Raw genomic sequence first — 17,429 nt, forward strand, 5'->3', positions numbered from 1 at the left:
GAGTACATATCAAAATTCAGGTTTATAATTTTTTTTCTTTTTCTTAATCTAAACATTTCTGCATAACAGCAATTGCCCAGGGTGGAATAGATGCAACTCTTCTAGGCTGGGAGCTCTCTCCCTAGCCTCCACTTTTCCCTGTTGCTATATCTCATCTTCTTAATATGTTAATCAATGGCTCTTCCATGGACCTGAGTTGGAACCTGATTCATTTAGCAAATCTTGTGTCAGGTACTATGCTGGACACTAGATGTACAAAATGGACTATATGCAAACAACAGAACTGGAACCCAGGACCTCTAACAGATATAGACAAAGGGCGCTGGGAATCCAGAGGTGGGAAAGACTAATTACCTAATAATAATAAAAGCTGTCATTTATTGTTTACTATATGTCAAGCACTTTGTGTGACTGAGGAATTAGGGATGGCTTCTCAGGAAGGTTTCCCTTCAAGAATAAGAAAATTGTCAGCTAAAGAAAGACATTTCATACAAAACTCTGTATTTAAAGGCTTGTGAATAAGCCAAGTGGGTTCAGTGAACAGATGAAAACTGTGATGTGGTTGCAGCCTGAGTTGCAAGAGTGGTTGGGACAAAGGAAGGAGCCATAAACTTAGTTTGGGACAGAAGAGACCTGAATTCTATCTTATGACCAGAGGGAAGGCATCCAAATTTTAATTGGCTCCTCCATGGCCTTTCCTGAGGGCAGGCTTTGTTACTATTGTTTAGTCACTCAGTCATGCCCAACTTTTTGCAACCCCATGGACTATAGCTCATCATGCTTCCCTGTCCTTCACTATCCCCCAGAGTTTGCTGAAATTCATGTCCATTGAGTCAGTGATGCCATCTGACCATCTCATCCTCTGTCATCCCATTCTCCTCCTGCCCTCAATCTTTCCCAGACATCAGGGTCTTTTCCAATGAGTCAGCTCCTCACATGAGGTGGCCAAAGTATTGGATCTTCAGGCTCAACATCAATCTTTCCAATGAATATTCAGGCTTGATTTCCTTTAGGATTGACTCGTTTGATCTTTTTGCAGTCCAAGAAACTCTCAAGAGTCTCTTCTAGCACCGCATTTCAAAAGCATCAATTCTATAGCACTCAGCGTTCTTTATGGTCCAACTCTTACATCCATACATGACTACTGGAAAAATGATAACTTTGACATATGGACCTTTTTAGCAAAATGATGTCTCTGCTTTTTTAGGCTTAGATGGAGGTAACGGATCAAGGAACCTGTAAAGGAGGAGGGGCAAAGGGATGGAGCCACTGCTCTGCCTGGACCCTTGGGAAAGGACACTGGTGTGGGTTAGCCTAGACTTACCCCCACCACTCTTCACCCAACTGTCCTATAGAATTTGTTCAGGAAATACAAAGTTGCATATATATTAGTCCAGTTCAACATGGTAAAGAAGGTAAAACTGGTGCCAAACGTACTGACAATGCATTTGAGAGCCAGTGATATTTATTTCTCTCTCTCTCTCGGCTTGATCATACTCCTCCCTCATCAGAACAGATGTCTGAGTCTTTGTAAATGTTTATAGCATACATATCTCCACTCAAAACTCATGCTTAAAATACCTTTCATAAACATGTGCTTTCATCATTGTTCCTTCTAACATTTTCTCTATTTTTTGGTAAATCCTTCTTTGTGAATCACTTCTTTTTGGAAACACTCATTCACACTAATATGCAAAGGGGTCACAGGGCAGGTCTGGGGCCACTTTGCCATGCAGATTATTTAGGAGAAGCAACACGAGAGCCCTTTGGGAAATTCTCGCATGTAACTAAATCAGAAAGTAATATCCTGTTTTGTCTGCACTCTGCACTAGTCCTCATGTGTCCTGTAGAGGAATCCTGGAGTTTCTTCCCTCTGGCTGAAAGATAAACAAACTGCTGGCTCCCAGCCTTACCCTAGAGCCATCCTAGGGAATTACACTGAAAACAAAGTGTCATCAAAACTGAACCAAAACAATGAAAACAATACTTTAAAGATCTCACTAACTGCTAACGTCACTTCTTATAGCAGAAATTTTGATTTTTGCATGAAGAGCAAGCATTTATATCCAGAGTAGTTGACTCTCAAACTCTTCATTTAAAAGGATCCTTTTTTAGCTTACAATACTTTCTAGAACTCTCCAGAATATTCACTGTCTATATCAAGTAGCTGAGAAAAATATATATAATTATAGAAATCCACTAATAATTCAGTAAGACTTTTTAGAGGAATTTTAACTAAATTAATTATAACCATATATTTATTTCCCCATTGAAAATGGTAACACACATACATGTGAAACATCTCTCTTTTTTCTGTTTGAAGTGTCATCAACATTCCTCAGAAAGCTTTATAATCATGGAGGCCTTTTCAAGAATTTTCTTTCCCATACTCCATCCCCAACAGGAGTCCTCCACCCACAGACTGAAAATCACTATGACTCAGAAGAAACAGCAAGGGTACAATGTCCTGCATTTCCTTTAGGTTTGTTTTTGTTTTGTTAAAGAACAGAATTCACTGTGATATCTATAGAAAACTATTCAGAGTTGGTGAAAATTCTGCCACAATGTGCTCTCTGTCTGCTTTCCTCCTGTTTGAACTATCCACAGTCTCCTCAAAGGATAGGAAACTTTAAAGTTCTCTCTTATAGTTTATTTCATCATTGGGCAATCTTGCTTTAGAGTCTGTGGCTCCATACTTAGTACCTAGTATGAGTACTGTAGTGTCTCCTCTGGGAGCAAATATTTCGGGAAGGATCAATGTTATCCGGACTTAATACAAGAAGATAGTAATGAGGCTAGAAAGAAAATCTAAGTCAACAAGTTTCCATGTTCCATATTACCGCATATTGATGTGCACCGTGAGTCAGGCAGTGGAAAGCAATAATTCTGGCTTCAAGGGAATAATAGAGGCAAGGTGGAGGTATTCTTGAGCTTATTTTAGAGCGGCAAGACACAGAAATCCAAATGAGATAGACTCAATGAGAAGCATAAATGAAGAGTCATAGGAGTTCAGAGACAAGAAAATGGCCCTCCACCCAGGTAACATGTGGATAGGATTACAGAGGAAGCAGTGTTTGCATTGAGTCTCAAAAGACAGGGAGATTTACACAAGTCTTGAAATCCCACGTTGGCTATAACATTTGGGCTTTGGATCCAGAATTAGACTTTGAGGCAAATAGTCACTTTGCTTTCCCTTAATCAGGGAAAATTTTTCAATAGAGAATATGTAAAGGAATCTTTCAGTTCAGTTCAGTTCAGTCACTCAGTTGTGTCCTACTCTTTGTGACCCCATGAATCACAGCACACCAGGCCTCTCTGTCCATCACCAACTCCCGGAGTTCACTCAAACTCACGTCCATCGAGTCAGTGATGCCATCCAGCCATCGCATCCTCTGTCGTCCCCTTCTGCTCCTGCCCCCAATTCCTCCCAGTCTTTTCCAATGAGTCAACTCATCGCATGAGGTGGCCAAAGTATTGGAGTTTCAGCTTCAGCATCAGTCCTCCCAATGAACACCCAGGACTGATCTCCTTCACAATGAACTGGTTGGATCTCCTTGCAGTCCAAGGGACTCTCAAGAGTCTTCTGTAACACCACAGTTCAAAAGCATCAATTCTTCGGTGCTCAGCTTTCTTCACAGTCCAACTCTCACATCCATACATGACCACGGGAAAAACCATAGCCTTGACTAGATGGACCTTTGTTGGCAAAGTAATGTCTCTGCTTTTGAATATGCTGTCTATGTTGGTCATAAGTTTTCTTCCAAGGAGTAAGCGTCTTTTAATTTCATGGCTGCAATCACCATCTGCAGTGATTTTGGAGCCCCCCAAAATAAAGTTTGACACTGTTTCCACTGTTTCCCCATCTGTTTCCCATGAAGTGATGGGACTGGATGCCATGATCTTATGTTGAGCTTTAAGCCAACTTTTTCACTCTCCTCTTTCACTTTCATCATGAGGCTCTTTAGTTCTTCACTTTCTGCCATAAAGGTGGTGTCATATGCATATCTGAGGTTTATTAATATTCCTCCTGGCAATCTTGATTCCAGCTTGTGCTTCTTCCAGCCCAGCATTTCTCATGATGTACTCTGCATAGAAGTTAAATAAGCAGGGTGACAATATACAGCCTTTACATACTCCTTTTCCTATTTGGAACCAGTCTGTTGTTCCATGTCCAGTTCTAACTGTTGTTTCTTGACCTGCATATACGTTTTCAAGGGGCAGGTCAGGTGGTCTGGTATTCCCATCTATTTCAGAATTTTCCAGTTTATTGTGATCCACACAGTCAAAGGCTATGCTATAGTCAGTAAAGTAGAAATATATGTTTTTCTGGAACTCTCTTTCTTTTTCCATGATCCAGAAGATGTTGGCAATTTGATCTCTGGTTCTTCTGCCTTTGAAAGAAGGTAAAAGTCACATCTTTCTTACCAGAGAGGACAGTTTACAAGCCTCCAAACTGTGTGAGCTAGCCACAGAGATTCAGGTTCCAGTCAATCTGAATGAATGACATTTCCTGTTACATGTAGAACCACATTCCTCTCAAGTTCATACATTAAAGTCCTAACCCACAGTACCTCAGAATGTGACTGTCTTTGGAGATAGGGTCTTTCAAGATGAAATTAAGGTAAATGAGGTCATATCAGAGGGCCTCAGTCTGACTGGCATCCTAAAAAAAAGATTAGGCATCAGACCACATAAAGGCTATGGTTTTTCCTGTGGTCATGTATGGATGTGAGAGTTGGACTGTGAAGAAGGCTGAGCACCAAAGAATTGATGCTTTTTTACTGCGGTGTTGCAGAAGACTCTTGAGAGTCCCTTGGACTGCAAGGAGATCCAACCAGTCCATTCTGAAGGAGATCAACCCTGGGTGTTCTTTGGAAGGAATGATGCTAAAGCTGAAGCGCCAGTACTTTGGCCACCTCATGCAGAGTTGACTCATTGGAAAAGACTCTGATGCTGGGAGGGATTGGGGGCAGGAGGAGAAGGGGACGACCGAGGATGAGATGGCTGGATGGCATCACTGACTCGATGATGTGTGTTTGAGTGAACTCCGGGAGTTGGTGATGGACAGGGAGGCCTGGAGTGCTGCAATTCATGGGGTCGCAAAGAGTCGGACACGACTGAGCGACTGAACTGAACTGAATTGAACTGAAGAACAAAACTGACTCCATGTTGGATCTATTCCTTTAACTCTAACCATTGGGCTCTGTCACTTTTGCTTAGTCATACTGATTCTGTACTTTTTTGAAAGAATGTTGCCTAGAGCCTGAAATATATAGGCTAGCCCATTCTCAAGTCTCTCACCTTTAAAGATATAACACTTTTCCATTCACATAGAGATCAAAGGTTGCAGAACAGAGAATAACATTTTTCTTGTTGGAAATTTATGAGAACATTGTGACCTGACCTATTTGGACAGCTTCAATAACAAAGGATTCTGGCACCAAGAAGTTTACAACAACCAGCCACACTCCCTCCCCTTTTAGTATAAAAGAAGGCTGAATATTAACTCAGGTAAGACGGTTCTTTGGGACACTGGTCTACCATCTTCTGGGTCTGCTGATTTTCCAAATAAAGTAGCTATTCCTTGCCCCAACAACTGCATCTCGAGTTATTGGCCTTTCACACAGTGAGCAGTATGAGCTTGGACTCTGTAACAAAGAAGATCATCTATAAACCAAGGAGAGAGGTATCAGAAGAATTTAATTTGGCTGAAACCTTGATCTTGGACCTCTAGTCCCCAGAACTGTAAAGAAATTTTTCTTCTTTAAGTCACCAGTCTGTGATACTTCACTATGGCACCTTAGGAAGCTTGTACATTTTCTGTAACAGGGTTTCCTAATGTTGGAATCATAATGCCTTCTGAAAGTGAAAGTGAAAGTGAAGTTGTTCAGTCTTGTCTGACTCTTTGCAACCCCATGGACTGCAGGCCACCAGGCTCCTCTGTCCATAGGATTTTCCAGGCAAGAATAGTGGAATGAGTTACCATTTCCTTCTCTGGGGGATCTTCCTGAACCAGGGATCAAACCTGGGTCTCCCACACTGCAGGCAGACTCTTTACCATCTGAGCCACCAGGGAAGCCATTTCTAAATCCAGCTTGAACATCTGTTAAGTTCACAGATCACGTACTGTAGAAGCGTGGCTTAGAGAATTTTGAGCATTACCTTGCTAGTGTGTAAGATAAGTACAATTGTGGGGTAGTTTGAACATTCTTTGGCATTGCCTTTCTTTGGGGTTGGAATGAAAACTGACTTTTTCCAGTCCTGTGGCCACTGCTGAGTTTTTCAAATTCACCGGCATATTGAGTGCAACACTTTCACAGCATCATCTTTCAGGATTTGAAATAGCTCGCCTGGAAATTACATCACCTCCACTAACTTTGTTTGTAGTGATGCTTCCTAAGGCCTACTTGACTTTACATTCCAGGATGTCTGGCTCTCAGTGAGTGATCACATCATCGTGGTTATCTGGGTCATGAAGATCTTTTTTTCATAGTTCTTCTGTGTACTCTTGACCTCTTCTTAATATCTTCTGCTTCTGTTAGGTCCATACAATTTCTGTCCTTTATTGTGCCCATCTTTGCTTGAAATGTTCCCCTGGTATCTCTGATTTTCTTGAAGACATATCTGGTCTTTCCCATTCTATTATTTTCTTCTTTTTCTTTGCATTGATCACTGAGGAAGGCTTTCTTATCTCTCCTTGCTATTCTTTGGAACTCTGCATTCAAATGGGTATATCTTTCCTTTTCTCCTTTCCTTTTGCTTCTCATCTTTTCACAGTTATTTGTAAAGCTTCCTCAAACACCACTTTGCCTTTTTGCATTTCTTTTCTTTGGGATGGTCTTGATCCCTGCCTCCTGTATAAAGTCACGAATCTCTGTCCATAGTTCTTCAGGCACTCTATCATATCGAATCCCTTCAATCTATTTCTCACTTCCACTGTATAATCATAAGGGATTTGATTTAGGTCATAGCTGAATAGTCTGTTGGTCTTCCCTACTTTCTTCAATTTAAGTCTGAATTTATCAGTAAGGAGTTCATGATCTGAGCCGCAGTCAGCTCCCGGTCTTGTTTTTGCTGACTATATAGAGCTTCTCCATCTTTGGCTGCAAATAATCAATATAGCATCACAAATAATCAATCAAGCATCACATAATCAATCTGATTTTGGTATTGACCATCTGTTGATGTCCATGTGTAGAGTCTTCTCTTGTGTTGTTTGAAGAAAGTGTTTGCTATGACCAGTGCATTCTCTTGTCAAAACTTGGTTAGCCTTTTCCCTGCTTCATTCTGTACTCCAAAGCCAAATTTTTCTGTTACTCCAGGTATCTCTTAACGTCCTACTTTTGCCTTCCAGTCCCATATAATGAAAAGGACATCTTTTTTGGGTGTTAGTTCTAAAATGTCTTTTAGGTCTTCATAGAACCATTCAACTTTAGTTTTTTCAGCAATGCTGATTGAGGCATAGACTTGGATAACTGTGATATTGAATGGTTTGCTTTGGAAATGAACAGAGATCATTCTCTCATTTTTGAGACTGCATCCAAGTACTGCATTTTGGACTCTTTCAAGGACTGTGAAGGCTACTCTATTTCTTCTAAGGGATTCTTGCCCATAGTAGTAGATATAATGGTTATATGAGTTAAATTCACCCGTTCCAGTCCATTTTAGTTCACTGATGCCTGAAATGTAGATGTTCACTCTTGCCATCACCTGTTTCAGTTCAATTCAGTTCAGTCCCTCAGTCATGTCCGACTCTGCAATCCCATGAATTGCAGCATGCCAGGCCTCCCTGTCCATCACCAACTCCCGGAGTTCACTCAGATTCATGTCCATCGAGTCGGTGATGCCATCCAGCCATCTCATCTTCTGTCATCCCCTTCTCCTGCCCCCAATCTCTCCCAGCATCAGAGTCTTTTCCAATGAGTCAACTCTTCGCATGAGGTGGCCAAAGTACTGGAGTTTCAGCTTTAGCATCATTCCTTCCAAAGAAATCCCAGGGCTGATCTCCTTCAGAATGGACTAGTTGGATCTCCCTGCAGTCCAAGGGACTCTCAAGAGTCTTCTCCAACACCACAGTTCAAAAGCATCAATTCTTCGGTGCTCAGCTTTCTTCATAGTCCAACTTTCACATCCATACATGACCACTGGAGAAACCATAGCCTTGACTAGACGGACCTTTGTTGGCAAAGTAATGTCTCTGCTTTTCAATATGCTACTAGGTTGGTCATAACTTTTCCTCCAAGGAGTAAGCGTCTTTTAATTTCATGGCTGCAGTCACCATCTGCAGTGATTTTGGAGCCCAAAAAAAGTATGACACTGTTTCCACTGTTTCCCCATCTATTTCCCATGAAGTGATCAGACTAGATGCTTGACAACTTCCAATTTACCTTGATTCATGGACCTAACATTGCAGGTTCTTATGCAATATTGCTCTTTACAGCACCGTATTTTACTTCCATCACCAGTCACATCCACAACTGGGTGTTGTTTTTGCTTTGGCTCTGTCTCTTCATTCTTTCTGGTGTTATTTCTCCACTGATCTCCAGTAGCATATTGGGCACCTACCGACCCAGGGAGTTCATCTTTCAGTGTCCTGTATTTTTGCCTTTTCATATCCATGGGGTTCTCAAGGCAAGAATACTGACGTGGTTTGCCGTTTCCTTCTCCAGTGGTCCACGTTTTTTCAGAACTCTCCACTATGACCTGTCTGTCTCGGGTGGCCCGGCTCCCAAGCCTTTACATGGCACAGCTTATAGTTAGACAAGACTGTGCTCCATGTGATCATTGGTTAGTTTTCTGTGATTGAATAGGTTAAAATCATATAAATTCACATTTTAACAAGCATTTTCTGCGTAGCAAGTTCTGAAGTGAGACATAATACAAAAATGGGTATTTTTGCTTGCAATTATGTTAAAGTATCTTTTAACTGCTTCTCAAACATTTTTAAAGCCTGAACAACATCCTTCTTGTGGCAAGCAGGATCAAGTTCCCTGACCAGGGATCAAACCCAGGCCATCTGCATTGGAAACATGGATTTTCAACCACTGGACCACTAATCAATTTTCTTTCAAACACTTTTATGATTGTCATGATAATTCTTAAAGAGATGGGACCACCAGACCATCTTACCTGCCTCCTGAGAAATCTGTATGCAGATCAAGAACCAACAGTTAGAACCAGACATGCAACAGTGGACTGCTTCAAAACTGGGAAAGAAATATTTCAAGGTTGTATATTGTCACTCTGTTATTTAGCTTATATGCAGAGTACATCATGAGATATGTCAGGCTGGATAAAGCACAATCTGGAGTCAAGATTGCTGTGGGAAATATCCATAACCTCAGACATACAGATGACACCACCCTTATGGCAGAAAGCAAAGAGGAATTAAAGAGTATCTTGATGAATGTGGAAGAGGAGAGTGAAAAAACTGGTTTAAATTCAGCCTTCAAAAAACTACGATCATGGCATCTGGTCCATCATTTCATGGCAAATATATTGGGAAACAATGGAAACAGTAACAGACTTTATTTTCTTGTGCTCCAAAATCACTGTGGATGGTGACTGTAACTATGAAATTTAAAGACACTTGCTCCTTAGAAGAAAAGCTATGATACATCTAGACAGCATATTAAAAAGAAGAGACATTACTTTGCCAACAAAGGTCCATCTAGCCCAAGCTATGATTTTTCCAGTAGTCATGAATGGATGCAAGAACTTGACAATAAAAAATGGCTGAGGCCCTTAGAATTTATGCCTTTGAACTGTGGTGCTGGAGAAGACTCTTGAGAGTCCCTTGGACAATAAGGAGATCAAACCAGTCAATATTAAAGAAAATTAACCATAAGTATTCACTGGAAGGACTGATGCTGAAGTTGAAGCTCTGATACTTTGGCCATCTGATGCAAACTGACTCATTGGAAAAGACCCTGATGCTGGGAAAGATTGAAGGCAGGAGGAGAAGGGGATGGCAGAGGATGAGATGGTTGGATGGCATCACTGATTCAATAGACATGAGTTGGAGCAAACTCCAGGAGATGGTGAAAGACAGGGAAGCCTGGCATGCTATAGTCCATGGGGTTGCAAAGAGTTGGACGTGACTGAGCAACTGAATAACAACAAATGTGACCTTAGATCCTGAATCAAGCATCCTCATTTGTAAAGGATGAAAAAGTAATTGAAGAAATTTATCCAAAGTCACATAGTCAGTCAGGTAGAAGACAGAGAACTAAAACAGGCACTGATATCTGACCCAATGCTTTTCCACTTTTCTGAGTTCTAGTCATTTCTGCCCTGATTAATACAATCTAAAATTGCTAATGAACCCATATCATTCTGACAAGAAAGGCTGAAGGACTGGGATTGTTTTTGATGGAGGTCATCCTTGAGACTAAGCTGTCTGAATATTAAGCCTTGAGGCAAATAGAAAACTGAATAGGTCCCACTTAGAGGTTAAATAGACTTTCTAGAAAAATAACTGAGTGAAATCTAAATTTTCCAAACAATGTATGGAAAGAGCTTTTCCAGGAAAAATACTAACTATAAAATGGATGAGTCCATCCAATCCCATGTGACTGAAGCCAAACAACTCTAAAGTTCTGTTAGAAGAATGAAGAACAACAAAAGATAGCATGGGAGAAAGTTATTCATGAAAGTTCTCAAGTTTCAAAAACAAAACTATTTTCATAAGAAGAAGAAGCAGGGAAAATAAGAATTCATGAAATGAACAAGCAAGCAAAAATAGTTAATATTCTAACACTTGTAGAAAATATTCTTCATAAGAAAACAACTTCAGTTCATCTGAAATGGCTAAAATCAAATTTTACAGATCAAGCGAATCTTTCTGACTGCTTGTTAAGATGGCAGATACAACAAGATAATCATCACTGGGAGCTGGACAAAATGTGAATCAGAAATTGGAGACCACCACCACTGTTCAGTCAAAAAAATGGCTTTGAACAAAGTATGCCCCTGAGCTGTTTTCCTATGAACTCTTAAAGAAGAAAATAACAAAACGTACGTTCAACCTGATGAAGAAGATAAAAGGAAACACTGAAAGATGATATCAAAACTATATAGAAGAAGAATGTGTCTTGAGAATCAAAAGAAGCAAAGATTGAAAAGTAGCTTCAAAAACTTAAAGTTTAAATAATGACTGGATCATAGCAAGGAAAGGAAAAGAACTATCACAGGTGGAGAAAAGACAGGTTAGAGATAGAGGAGAAGTGTCCCAGGAGATGAAAACACTAGTCATCCCCTGAGAAGGTGGATGCCTATGGCAGTTAAGACAATGCTAGCAGAAGAGATACAAAGATTTCTCTGCCCTTTGAAAGACAAAGGTCTGGTTAGTTAAAGCTATGTCTTTCCCGGTAGTCATGTACGGATGTGAAAGTTGGACCATAAAGAAGGCTGAGCACTGAAGAACTGATGTTTTCAAATTGCAGTGCTGGAGGATACTCTCTAGGGTCCCTTGGATCAAACCAGTCCCTTTGATGAAAGCTTGATCAAACCAGTAATCTTAAAGGAAATCAACTTTAAATATTCATTGGAAGGACTGATGCTGAAACTCCATCCAGTACTTTGGCCACTGGATGGGAAAATCCAATTCATTGGAAAAGATTCTGAGGCTGGGAGAGTTTTAAGGCAAAGGGGGCAGCAGAGGATGATATGGTTACATAACCACCGACTCAGTGAACATTAATTTGAGCAAACCCCAGGAAACGGTGAAGGATAGAGAAGTCTGGTGTGCTGCAGCCCAGGGGATCACAAAGAGTCAGACATGAGTTAGCAACTGAACAACAGCAACAGTTCTTCCTCCAGATGGGTAAGATAGAGAGTATCTTACTGCTCACAGCTTTGCTCTTTCAGGACTGACCTAACACACATTTTAATATGCCTCCTTTTGATGGAACATAGGGTCCAACATCCTCAAAAGATACAATGGAATATTACTCAGTCATTAAACAGGATGAAATAATGTCATTAGCAGCAACAAGGATGAACCTAGTGACTGTCATACTGAATGAAGTCAGACGAAGAAAAAAATATCATGTGATATTGCTTATATGTAGAGTCTAAAGAATTGATACAAATGAACTTCTTTACAAAGCAGGAACAGACTCACAGACTTAGAAACTGAATTTGTGGTTACCAGAGGTGTGGCGGGGGGAGATAGTAGGGTTTTAGGGAGTAACACGTACACACTGCCAACAAAGACCTACTATACCCCACAAGGAATTCTGCTCAATATTGTGTAACAACTTAAAAATTTGAAAAAGAATAGATACATGTATTTAGATAATCGAATCACTTTGCTGTACATCTGTGCATCTGAAACTAACCCATTGTTAATCAACTATACTCCAAGATAAAATAAAATGTTAAGAAGAAAAATAAGGGGGGCAAAAAGTAGAGTCCAGAGGAAAGGATACTAAAATGCTCTTGGAAATTTGCATCCTTTGCATCCATCTCTCCCACTTGAAATTGGATAAGCTAGCCAGGTTTCTTTTCCTTCTGTTGGCATCTAAGTCATTCATGGGGACAGATAAAGAGGAGAATCTCCTGTTTTTCCTACTCTTCCAGGAAACCCATGAAATTCACCTGAAGATCTAAATGTAAGACCAGAAACTATAAAACTCCTAGAGGAGAACATAGGCAAAACACTCTCTGACATAAATCACAGCAGGATCCTCTATGATCCACCTCCCAGAATTCTGGAAATAAAAGCAAAAATAAACAAATGGGATCTAATTAAAATTAAAAGCTTCTGCACAACAAAGGAAACTATAAGCAAGGTGAAAAGACAGCCTTCTGAATGGGACAAAATAACAGCAAATGAAGCAACTGACAAACAACTAATCTCAAAAATATACAAGCAACATATGCAACTCAATTCCAGAAAAATAAACGACCCAATCAAAAAATGGGCCAAAGAACTAAATAAACATTTCTCCAAAGAAGACATATGGATGGCTAACAAACACATGGAAAGATGCTCAACATCACTCATTATTAGAGAAATGTAAATCAAAAACACAATGAGGTACCACTTCACACCAGTCAGAATGTCTGCGATCCAAAAATCTGCAAGCAATAAATGGTGGAGAGGGTGTGGAGAAAAGGGAACCCTCCTACACTGTTGGTGGGAATGCAAACTAGTACAACCACTATGGAAAACATTGTGGAGATTCCTTAAAAAATTGCAAATTGAACTGCCATATGACCCAGCAATCCCACTGCTGGGCATACACACTGAGGAAACCAGAATTGAAAGAGACACGTGTACCCCAATGTTCATCGCAGCACTGTTTATAATAGCCAGGACATGGAAACAACCTAGATGTCCATCAGCAGATGAATGGATAAGAAAGCTGTGGTACATATACACAATGGAGTATTACTCAGCCGTTAAAAAGAATACATTTGAATCAGTTCTGATGAGATGGATGAAACTGGAGCCTATTATACAGAGTGAAGTAAGCCAGAAAGAAAAACACCAATACGGTATACTAACACATATATATGGAATTTAGAAAGATGGCAATGATGACCCTGTATGCAAGACAGCAAAAAAGACACAGATGTGTATAGTGGACTTTTGGACTCAGAGGGAGAAGGAGAGGGTGTAATGATTTGGGAGAATGGCATTGAAACATATATACTATCATGTAAGAATCTAATCACCAGTCTATGTCCGATGCAGGATACAGCATGCTTGGGGCTGGTGCACGGGGATGACCCAGAGGGATGTTGTGGGGAGGGAGGTGGGAGGGGGGTTCATGTTTGGGATCGCATGTACACCCGTGGTGGATTCATGTCAATGTATGGCAAAACCAATACAGTATTGTAAAGTAAAATAAAGTAAAAATAATTTTTTTTTTAATTCCTTTCCACCCAGGGGAACTTCCAGATCACTCTATCCTCTGGTAGCTCTGAAGAACATCTGTCCATCTGAAGGTGTCCTTGTCATCTCAGCTCCCAGTTTCTGAAGAAAGGACTGATTTCATCTTTAAGTGGAGTCTTTTTAGAAACATCTAGGGAAAGAAAGTTTCTCTTTCCTAGTCCTTTTGAATCATTTTTTCAGTTTTACTGCTTTTGTTTAAGTGATTGAACATTTGTTCAAATTGAAACTTAATAGAATTAGAAATCTTAAGCTAGTATTTCTGTGACTGGAGATTATCTATAGATTAAGATCTTATGAATAAATTATTTTCATTTTTATTGTGCTTTTTAGGTATACAAGCATTATATTTCAGTTTGATTAATCAGTCCACCATAATGTAAGCAATAGAAATTTTTCATAAGTAGTTCAGCCAGATACATTTGACATTTTGAAGAATACTTCTGTTTGCCAAGAACTCTATTTACTATACTTATGAAAAGATGTAAAAATAGCTTGAAGTACGTAGATAAACTGTCATTGATCTTAAATAAGCAAATATCAGTCCTGTCCTCCCTTTAACAATAGCTGGAGCAGAGGGCTGGGACGAAGCATACTTATCTTTCATGTAGGTGTTAGATCTTCAAAAACTATCTATTAAATTAAAAAAAAGATTTATGAATGTTAAGCTGCCTTTGCTTTTATTATCTGTCTAATTTCGTGTGTATCAGAAAAGTTTACTTTACTAGGTCAACTATTCTGAACTACAGCACACTGCATTTCCCAGGTAGATTCATGAGCAAGACCAGTCTCTTTATTATGCTTTATAGTAGAGTATAGTGAAGTCACTCAGTCGTGTCCAACTCTTTGCAACCCCATGGACTGCAGCCTACCAGGCTTCTCCGTCCATGTGATTCTCCAGGCAAAAATACTGGAGTGGGTTACCATTTCCTTCTCCAGGGGATCTTCCCCACCCAGGGATCGAACCCGGGTCTCCCACATTGCAGGCAGACACTTTAACCTCTGAGCCACCAGGGAAGCCCTAACGTGTTATGCGCTCCCTATTCTTAAACCGCAGCCGAGTGTGTTTAGTAGTTGGCACTACTAGTCTGTTAGTAGTAGACTGCTAGGTATGATTTCAGTGATAAATTAACTTTTTAAAAGAATTTTCAGTGGTAATAATTATAAGAGCTAGAATTTAATGATGCTAGTACCAGATGTCGGAGAAGGCAATGGCACCCCCCTCCAGTACTCTTGCTTGGAAAATCCCATGGACGGAGGAGTCTGGTAGGCTGCAGTCCATGGGGTCACGAAGAGGCGGACATGACTGAGTGACTTCACTTTCACTTTTCACTTTCACACATTGAAGAAGGAAATGCAACCCACTCCAGTGTTATTGCCTGGAGAATCCCAGGGACGGGGAAGCCTGGTGGGCTGCCATCTATGGGGTCGCACAGAGTCGGACACGACAGAAGCGATGCAGCAGCAGCAGTACCAGATACTGTGTGCCAAACACCATACTAACCACCTTACATATACTATTTTACTTAATTTTTCACAAGATCTAGAAAATAGATGCTCTTATTTTCTCTTTCTTAATCTTAAGAGACAAAGATGCAAATTACTGACTAGCAAGTGAATAAACCATTGAGTTTCTCTCTCTTTTTCTTCTCTCTCTCTCTGCTACTCTGTCTGTCTCTCTGTCTCTCTGACTCTAAAACTTAAGTTCCTGTGTATTGTGCTAAACTCTCCCCAGTAACAGGGAAAAATACAGGTTCACAGGACACAATGTCCTATGCATATGAAGTATGTGCTGTATATACACCCACCTTCCAAAGACCTCTACTTTCAATATAATTTTTTAAATAGCACTTATGGCCTTTGGCCAAGACATTTATACTTCTTTGCCTGAGCTCCATTCTGATTCATGGCCATGCTTATTTATTAGAATGAGTGTAATCCTGCCTCATAAACCTGAATGATACATTTTTCAATATGGAGCACCAGCTTGTCTAAACCTAGGAACTATATCTTCTAATAGAACTACCAAACCCCTCATTACCAAAGATATCTTCTAGTCTAAAGCCAATATTGATCAATTCTGGGAAATACTCAAGAAATCTGAAGTAAGATTCTGCAGAAAAACAATGAGTCAATACTGCGTCTCTGAAGGGCATCATAAATTTTAATGTGGTGAGTTTCAGTATTACATTCTTGCTTGATCCCATACCACATAAGAAGTTCCAGATGAATTTCCAGGTGACATCTAAAGAAAACTTAAGAAAACTTTCTATGGTACTTTTTTTTTCCCCTTCAGCACTATATGTTTAAAAAGCATACAGTAGACAAATTGATTAAAATGACATTGCATAGTATTGCATCATTGATCAATTATTTCTCTGAATGTGATTAGTTCTATTAATTTTTAATAGAGAAGTGAGAAATCATAGGTGATGTCATTGTTTTTCAGCTTGTTTTCCAGCTTTCCAATTTTTCTTTGCCAAGAGCCAGCCACTAGCATTCAAGTCTACAGCTTCATATCTTGTCACTTTCCCTACTGAAATTGATCCTATCCTAACTATGTCATTTAAAAAAAAAAGATGGTGAAAAAGAACTGGAATCTTAGCAAAGCAGAATAATTTATTTGTGATAATTAAAAACTGACTGGCACAAAACATCAGGAATTGAATACTGGAGTACAATGCTTTGGAAATCCACAGAAACATCAGCTGTTCTGAAAAGGCTAAAATCCACTCTTACAAATCAAATGAGTCTTTCTAGAAATCCTTGAGTGTGAGAAAGAGTAACGGTTCATGTTAAAGTAACATAAAATTAGCACTGTCATTGCTGCCTAGATTAATTCTTTCTTAAATGCATTGTTGTGTAAGATCCAGGAAACTGCCTGTCCAGACAGTATCCACATGCAGCTGTAGCCTGAGGCTAGATTCTGGGTACAATTATTTGTCCTCTTTCCCGATACGGGAGAGAGGCAGGATCTGAAATGAAACAGAAGTTGCCCAGCAGTACAGAGCCCAGGGAGGTGTATCTATCCAAACCTCCAGCTGGATGGATAACAGAGGGCTGTTTACCTGCTGGAGGCCTGATTACCACAGCCTGCCTCATGGAGGCTGCTGGAAGATCCCAGCTCTCTTTTCATTTCTCTCCTTCCTTTTATCTAACTGTTGCTGCTCATCCCCTAGGTTAAAAAAAAAAATGATGTGCAAAATTAAGAAACATGGGAAAATTACAAACATTCTAGAAACTTTATAAAGTTCCTTTCTTTTACTTTTTAAAAAATAATTTTATTGGAGTACAGTTGATTTACAATGTTGTGTTAGTTTTGGGTGTACAGCAAAGTGAATCAGTAAAATGTATACATATATTCATCCTTTTGGATTCTTAGCATATATGGATTGTCACAGAAAATTGAGTAGAGTTCTCTTCACTATACAGCAGGTCCTTGCTGGCTATCTGTCTTATACATAGTAGTGTTTTTATACTTGTTTTTAAATTGGCCACCAGGCATCATGTTGTCTGGGCTGCTGTGCCC

This window comes from Capricornis sumatraensis, chromosome 16 (genome assembly GCF_032405125.1).
Source record: "Capricornis sumatraensis isolate serow.1 chromosome 16, serow.2, whole genome shotgun sequence".
Taxonomy (NCBI): Eukaryota; Metazoa; Chordata; class Mammalia; order Artiodactyla; family Bovidae; genus Capricornis; species Capricornis sumatraensis.